General features: G+C 45.0%; 1 pseudogene; it reads left to right on the top strand.

The window, feature by feature from the left end:
* The first annotated feature begins 1,533 nt into the window (after nt 1-1,533).
* Nucleotides 1,534-2,539, top strand: LOC111549302 (annotated as a pseudogene).
* Nucleotides 2,540-8,431: the final 5,892 nt, after the last annotated feature.

The raw sequence follows: 8,431 nt of genomic DNA, 5'->3' as shown, positions 1-8,431 counted from the left end.
GATCTTTGACAAACCTGACAAAAACAAGAAATGGGGAAAGGGTTCCCTATTTAACAAATGGTGCTGGGAAAACTGGCTAGTCATATGTAGAAAGCTGAAACTGGATCCCTTCCTTACACCTTATACAAAAATTTATTCAAGATGGATTAAAGACTTAAATGTTAGACCTAAAACCATAAAAACCCTAGAAGAAAACCTAGGCAATACTATTCAGGACATAGACAAGGGCAAGGACTTCATGACTAAAACACCAAAAGCAATGGCAACAAAAGCCAAAATAAACAAATGGGATCTAATTCAACTAAAGAGCTTCTGCACAGCAAAAGAAACTACCATCAGAGTGAACAGGCAACCTACACAATGGGAGAAAATTTTTGCAATCTATCCATCTGACAAAGGGCTAATATCCAGAATCTACAAAGAACTTACACAAATTTACAAGAAAATAAATCAAACAATTCCATCAAAAAGTGGGCAAAGGATATGAACAGACACTTCTCAAAAGAAGACATTTATGCAGCCAACAGACACATGAAAAAATGCTCATCATCACTGGCCATCAGAGAAATACAAATCAAAACTACAATGAGATACCATCTTATACCAGTTAGAATGGCAGTCATTAAAAAGTCAGAAACAACAGATGCTGGAGAGGACGTGGAGAAATGGAAACACTTTTACACTGTTGGTGGGAGTGTAAACTAGTTCAACCATTGTGGAAGACAGTGTGGTGATTCCTCAAGGATCTAGAACTAAAAATACCATTTGACCTAGGGATCCCGTTACTGGGTATATACCCAAAGGATTATAAATCATGCTAATATAAAGACACATGTACAAGTATGTTTATTGCGGCACTATTCACAATAGCAAACACTTGGAACCAACCCAAATGTCCATCAACAATAGACTGGATTAAGAAAACGTGGCACATATATACCATGGAATACTATGCAGCCATAAAAAAGAATGAGTTCGTGTCCTTTTCAGGGACGTGGATAAAGCTGGAAACCATCATTCTGAGCAAACTATCACAAGGACAGAAAACCAAACACCGCATGTTCTCACTCATAGGTGGGAACTGAACAATGAGAACACTTGGACACAGGGTGGGGAACATCACACACTGGGGCCTGTCATGGGCTGGGGACCTGGGGGAGGGATAGCATTAGGAGAAATACCTAATGTAAATGACCAGTTAACGGGTGCAGTAAATCAACATGGCACATGTATACCTATGTAACAAACCTGCACATTGTGCACATGTACCCTAGAACTTCAAGTATAATTTAAAAAAAAAAAGAGAGAGCAATAATTTTTTTTAAAGAAAAAAGCGCTCCGTGGGCAGTGTTTGAAAGAAAGTCTAAAAGAGAGTTCCTCACCTCCTGTGCATTAAGTTTATCTATATACTTACCTGTTCCCTTTAATAACTGTAGTTTTTGCTGGTGTTTAAATATGCTAAGAACTACATCTCCCAGCGTGTGTGGCAGAGTGGTGGCCTCTGTGCACCGTCTGCACCCGTCAGAGGCGACAATGCAGTGGGCTGTGAGCACAGTGGCCCATCGGGGTTTTCTCCTACAGGCATTCCCTCCTGTCTTGTGTCATCCGCTTAGTTGTGTACAGACCAAGATACATGGTGGCGACCCGGTGAAGCTGACGCAGAGTCTAGTGGTTGGAGACATTGCCGAGCTGAGGCCAAACCAGAGGACACTGTTGCTGTTTACCGATGACTTGATTGTGACCAGCACTTCTGAGGGGCATCTATATGTGATGTCCAACACTGGCTGCTGGGAAAAAGACTTGGCCTTCATGCAGGTCAAGGTCAGAGAACTTCAGAGGCAGGGCAGAGATGTGGGCCTGGAGGTGGTAGATACTGCCCTGCTAGCCCTGCAAGGGCCCCCTGTGGCTCAGGTGCTATAGGCTGGCGCGGCAGCTGACCTGAGGAAACTGCCTTCATGACTAGTGCTGTGATGGAGGTGTTTGACATGTCTGGCCGCCATCTTATCCACTGTGGCTGCACAGGAGAGAATGGCATGGACATCTTGGTGCCAGCAGTGGGGGCAGGTCACCCGGCATCAGGTCTTCTGGAAAACCCAGAGGCGAAGCTGGCAGTGCTGGCAGCTTGTGCCTGGAGGCAGGCCTCTGGCTGTATGGGAGTGACACTGAAACACACTACCCCTGTGGAGGGCAGCCTCAGTTGGACATTGGGGGAAGTGCCACCAAGCTGCTCTAGACTTCCCTGGAGCCAAGGTCACTGGTCCCCAGCTGAAGGGCAAGTGCAGTGGAGGCGTGTGGGGTTGATGTGTGAGGGGGCCCTGATGCAAGCACACAGTCCCACCTGAGCATTGAGGGTCCATGACTGGTACAGTGACCAGTGGCTGTCCCTTGCCCAACCTGAAGAAGAATGTGGCAATGGGTTACATGCCCTGCCAGTGGTCAGCCAGGGACAATGCTGCTGGTAGAGGTGCAGCAGAAGCAGCAGATGGGCACGGTCAGCAAGATGCCCTTTGCACCCACCAACTGCTCTACCCTCAGGTGAGAATGGCTCAGGGCAGGGCCATCCCCTCCAGAAGTCTTGCCCTAGAGGGCATCCTACAAGGGCTTTCGCAGGAAGCTGAGGCAGAACTCACTGGGGATGGGCAGCTAAGAGGGAGGTGGGTTCTAGTTGTCTGGTTGGGGGGGCCATACCACCTACTCTCTCCACCCAATCCATGCACTCCAGCTCCAGGACCCCATATCTGAGTGACAGACCAGCCCATTCAATGTCTTCTTTTGGTCCATGATTCCACTGACCCACTCTAGCCTGATGGAGGGAAATGAGAAGCTCTGGTTCTGCCATCTCTCCCACTCTGCCAGGTGCCCGCTGTGGAACAAAGGCTTGCCTTTGGGTGGGCAGGATAAAACCTGCCCAACCTGCCTCACCTTGGTTATTCGCATTGCAAGGAGTCATTACCATGGGCAGTGGGCTCAGGCCACCCCTCCAGTTTGCTTTCCAGAAATGCAAATTGTCCCTACTGTGAGTGAGAATGACTCCTGACTCGCAGGCATGCGCCACCACGTGAACCGCCACACCCAGCCATAAAGTTATTTTTAACTCAGGTTTATTTACAAAGAAATGGAATCCCAGAGAATCCAGAGAGGCAGAGTCAAAGTGACTGCATTTAACCACCAAAGACAAGAAATGTTGGGCATATTTACAATACAGGGCAGCAGGAACGTGTTGCTAAGCAGTTGCCTTAGCTCACAAAGATCTGTGGTGGTAATTGATCATAGTGTTCTTAGGAACAAAATGCATGAGTAGTCAAGAATGTAGCTTGCATCATTATAGTGGAAAGTCACAGCCTTTTACCCAGTTTTCAGACTTAATAACTTTACAGATGCAGAGGGCCTTGATTGAAGAATGTCTCTGGTGGTCCACCCTAACCAGAGCCATGCAGGCAGGAGAATTCTGGGACATGTAGTTCAGTCTAGCCAAGTCTAGCCAAGTTGACAATTATAAAGCCACCACTCCTAGGGAAGACGCAGAGCAGGGATTTGACCATAGGTGGTTAGGAGTCGCAGGCTCCACTCTTAATTGTTACTCTATTTTACCTCCTTGGGGTACCCAGGTTGATCTTGAATTCCTGGGCTCAAGTGATCCACTGCCTCTGCTTCTCAAAGTGCTGGGATTATAGGCACGAACCGCTTTGAGAAGCAGAGGTGCCATAAAGTTATTTTTAACTCAGGTTTATTTACAAAGAAAATGTATCACAGACCTTATGTAGTTCTGGGCCACGAGGCTGCCTCAATGAACTTTCCATCTATTGAGCTTATGGTAAATGTTCCACCATCTTCTAATTGGAATCTACACTAATGGCCAAATAATACGTAGACTCGAAAGTATGTATGCTTTACAAAAAAAATTACACTTACATCAACATACCTGATTCTATCCTGAAGTGGAGCCAAAAGTCTCTGTAGTTTGTTTAATAGATTCAAAATAGTAGAGAGAAAATTTGAGCAAATCACCGTACTGGTTTGCTGTCTTCCCTCCCAAACAATGCAGCAGCTGAGTGGTGGCTGGACTGCGGGATTCTGGGGGTGCTGGTCTGCCTGGGATTTTCATAGTTTAGTGCAGAAACTCCCATGCCCTGGCAAACCAGGAGGTTTGGTCACCCTAGCTGGGGGATAAGCAGGCCTTCCATGCCCACCTAGGAAGGTCTGCGTTTATCAGGACGGTAGCATCATGAACAAACAGGCACCAGGTACAGCTTCCCAGAAGCCTCTTTTCTCAAAGAAGAAAAGGCAAGGTAATAAGCCCCCTAAAATGGCAGATTTGCCACTGGATCCAGTTGCCTTGTGCTTTCCTCATCACTCACACTGTGGTGGGCGTGAGCTGGAGTTCTAGGCCCTCCAGACCAGGGTTGAGGGTTTTTTCACCTCAACCTGCAAAAGAGACACCCACAGAGCTTTTCCAGTCTGCAGGTGCCTTAGTGCAGGAAGTTATCTCCTGGTTCTTTTCCTGGAACATGCTGGAAGGTTGGTGTGCAGGTTGCATATGGTAAATCCAGTCCCACATGCCTATCTCCCTAAGCCTTTGGAGTCTCTCTTCCATATTGTGCCAGGAAAGCTCTCTAGTAAGTGCGCTCAAGTGAATGAATTTAGCCTGCTCCAGTGTTCTATTCCATTATTCTCGTTCGAACATCTTTAGGATGCACTTCCACACATGTTCCCCAGGTCTCTGAAGATACACATTAGAAAAGTGTGGCAATTCTTTTGGCGTATAAACTATTTCTTCCTGGGTCATGGTGGGTTCTTGTCCTACTGGCACACGCTGAGATTTGGCAATAATCATGAGTCTAGTGGCAACACGGGGTGGTTGTGGTAGATTTAGAGCAGAATGAGTAACTCCTTTTAAGGCATTTGTCTCCAGATGAGCTTATCACAGATATTTAAGCAGAGGAAGGCTAGTCTTCTACCGAGAGCAAGCTACTTCCACAGGAGAGGGAAGCTCAAAACTATATATTCAACTATTGTTGTAAGTCAGCAATCCACACTCTTAAATTGTATGTTTAATTTTTTAGCAGTACCAGCCCTCTGGCTGTGAGCAATAAAAGATTCTTTTAGGGCTATCCTCAAAGCTCTGTGGTCTTCTAACGATGACTTGAGCTGAGAGTTAAAGGATTTGGGCTTGTCATTTTTCTTTCTGTTAATACTCAAGTATGCTCAGAAAAGTTCGTCTCACAGCACATCCCTTACAGTCATCATGTACTGCCGCAACAGTTAGTTGCAACTGCCATTTGGGCTCCTAAGACACTTGCTTCAGTTACAACTTCATTACAATTAGCCACAAGTGCTAGCTTGATGTGTGATGTCCCTGCACGCCACGGGTCACTAGCTTCCCATTTCCCATTGCTAAGGAGCTCAGTACTGTGCTGAACTCCAAGGACAGGGTCAACCCTCAGATCCCATCTCCGCAGGTCTGTCTCCTAGGACTACTCCCAGCACCATTTTGTGGCAGTTGGATTCTGTGCCAGTCCAGAATCGGAGTATAATTTGAACAGGGAAAGTTTAATAAATAGAATTATTAACTAGAGGAGGGAAATAACTAAAAGGGGTAAGCAGAATGCTAAAGAATACTCTAGAGCTGAGAAAAGTACTTGAGGAAGAAGCAAACTTGGAAGGGATTCCTCTCATCAAGCTGGAATTCAAGCTCTGCTGGAGAAGGTGTGGCTGCAGTCCACTGGAGGGTGGACAAGTTTGCTGGGTTGACCCAGGCCAGAGCCAGTCTAAGTCACTGGACAGGCAGGTAATATTCTTCTAGGGAGTAGGGGGATGGAAGCTGGCCAGAAAACCACAGTTAGGACTAGCAAGTGGGAAACATGTCTCCGGAATGTACGTGGGAAAGTTGGCAAACCACTCCAAGGTGTAGGAGGGCTGAGGCTAGCGGATGGACCTGTGCAAGGATTGAGGGAATCAAGAACCCCTTTACTGACTGCTTGTCATGAGGCCTGGTGTTAGGAGGGCTGCAGCCGGGTGGTCACAGAGCTGGAGCTGTTGGCTTGCCAAGGGACTGTGCCCCCTCTGTGCCCACTGGTATGTTAGTTTGCTAGGTCTCCCACAACAGAGGACCACAGACTGGGGGGCTTCAACAACAGAAATGTATTTCCTCACAATCTGCAGCTAGAAGTCCAAGATCAAGGTGTTGGAGGGGCTGGTTTCTTCTGGGGGCATCTTTCCTTGGCTTGTCTTCCCCCAGTGCCTTCACATGTTTCCTTTTATGTGAGTCTGTGTCCTCATCTCCTCTTCTTGTAAGGACATGAGGCATATCAAATTAGGGCCCACACTAGTGTCATTTAACCTTAATCACCTCTTTAAAGACCCTATCTCTAAACACAGTAGCATTCTGAGGTACTGCAGGTTAGGATGTCAACATGAATTTTGGGGGGACACAATTTAGCCTGTAATAGTTGGGGAGGAGCATTACTGGATGTCCCTGCCATATGTTGCGTACAGCCAGGAGCAGAAGCAAGAAGCCAAGGGAAGCGCACCTGAGCAGGAAGAAGCCCATTCCTCCTGCAAGTGTCCCTCTAGCGCCCTCTACTGAAAAAGTCTGACACCCGGTTCACTGCAAAGGAGAAATTCTACAGGATTCAACACCACTATTGCAGAGTAGATAATGAAGGACGGATTGAGAGCTAAGAGGCAATAAATTAATAACTAGCACACTGGTTCCTCAGCTTTCCCAGCATTTCTGTGAGTTTTCTAATGTCCTCTAGAGAAAATGTGTGCCTAAACTGAGCGGTTTACAACTGAGAACACTGGCAAATTTGTAGTTTCCCACTTTTTTTTTTGACAGTAGTTGTGCATTATGGTACTTTCAAGTTGTCATTTTGGGAGGAATAAACAAATTTTCCCTGGAATTTTACTATTATGATAAGTATAAATTAAAATTATCTCCATTTAGTGTGGCATGGTAATGGGCTATGGAAACAAGACCAGAAATCCAGCTTTTCTGTTGTTCCTTGTATCTGCCTGATTCATTCCTGTTTCAAGGCTGATACACTTGCTTTTCCTTCTTCCTGGAACTGTCTTCCGTCAGGTATTCACATAACTTCCTCCATCACATCAATTAAACCTCTGTTCAACTGTCACTCGGAAATCCTTCCTTAGTACTCTATCAAAAATAGCCTCATTTCCCCAAAACTCTCTTTCACCAGGCTTTAGTTTTCTTTAAAACAACTTACCACTATGTTACATTACTTAAAGTAGCCTATGTACTTATTTACCTACAGAGTTATTCACTTATTATTAAAATGCAAGTTCTAGGAGGGTAGGGATATGTCTTGTTCATTGAGGTATCCTCAGAACCTAGAATAGTGTATGGCATATAATAGGTACTTGATAAATACTGATTAAATGAAGGACTGTAGGTTTCAGAAAAGAATTGGTTTTTCCAGAACACACCTCCATATGCAGGCATATCTACAGCAATGAAAATTTAGCCCCTAACTTAATTAAGATGGCAACAATATAATTGTGCTTTGATTATTCTCACCCTAACTTGGTAAAAATGACTTTCGTTCACTTTTTAAAAATTGTGGTATGGTTAGCATACAGTAAAATTCACCTTTTGTGTGTGGGTACAATCCTAAGAGTTTTGGCAAATGCCTGTAACTATGTAAAACCATTGCAATCAAGATATAGAACAGTTCCATCATCCTTCAAAATCTCCTCTTTCCCTTTTGTAGTCAGATACTCCTCTGACCTCCAGTCCCTGGCAGCAACTGATCTGTTTTCTGTCCTTATAGTTTTGCTTTTTTCAGATTATCACACAAATGGAATCATGTAGTATATAGTTTTCTGGGTCTGCCTTCCTTCACCTAGCATAATGCATTTGAGATTCATGCATTTTGCTACATATATCAGCTATCTGTTCCTCTTTATTGCTGTATAGTATTTCATTATACATATGAAACAAACTATGTACCGTAGTTTGTTTATTCTTTCACCAGTTGAAGGACATTGAAGTTTTATTTTATTTTTTCCAATTTGGGATTATAATGAATCAAGCTATTAATAACATCCATGGACAGGTTTTTGTGTGAACGTAAGTTTTCTTTCCTCGTGGGTAAATACCTAGGAGTGATTTTGCTGAGTCATGTACTCAGTGCATAGTCAATGATAAGAAATTGCCAAGCCAGTCCGGGCGCGGTGGCTCACAGCTGTAATCCCAGCACTTTGGGAGGCCGAGGTGGGTGAATCACTTGAGGAGTTCGAGGTGGGTGGTCCCAGCTACTTGGGAGGCTAAGGCAGGAGAATCGCTTGAACCGGGGAGGCGGAGGTTGCAGTGAGCCAAGATCACGCCACTGCACTCCAGCCTGGGTGACAGAGCAAGACTCTGTCTTAAAAAAAAAAAAAAAAAAAAAAAAAAAAAAAAAAAAAAAAAAAA

This window comes from Piliocolobus tephrosceles, chromosome 3 (assembly GCF_002776525.5).
Source record: "Piliocolobus tephrosceles isolate RC106 chromosome 3, ASM277652v3, whole genome shotgun sequence".
NCBI lineage: Eukaryota > Metazoa > Chordata > Mammalia > Primates > Cercopithecidae > Piliocolobus > Piliocolobus tephrosceles.
The sequence above is the reverse complement of the archived record's forward strand: the minus strand, read 5'-3'. Positions and strand labels throughout refer to the sequence as shown.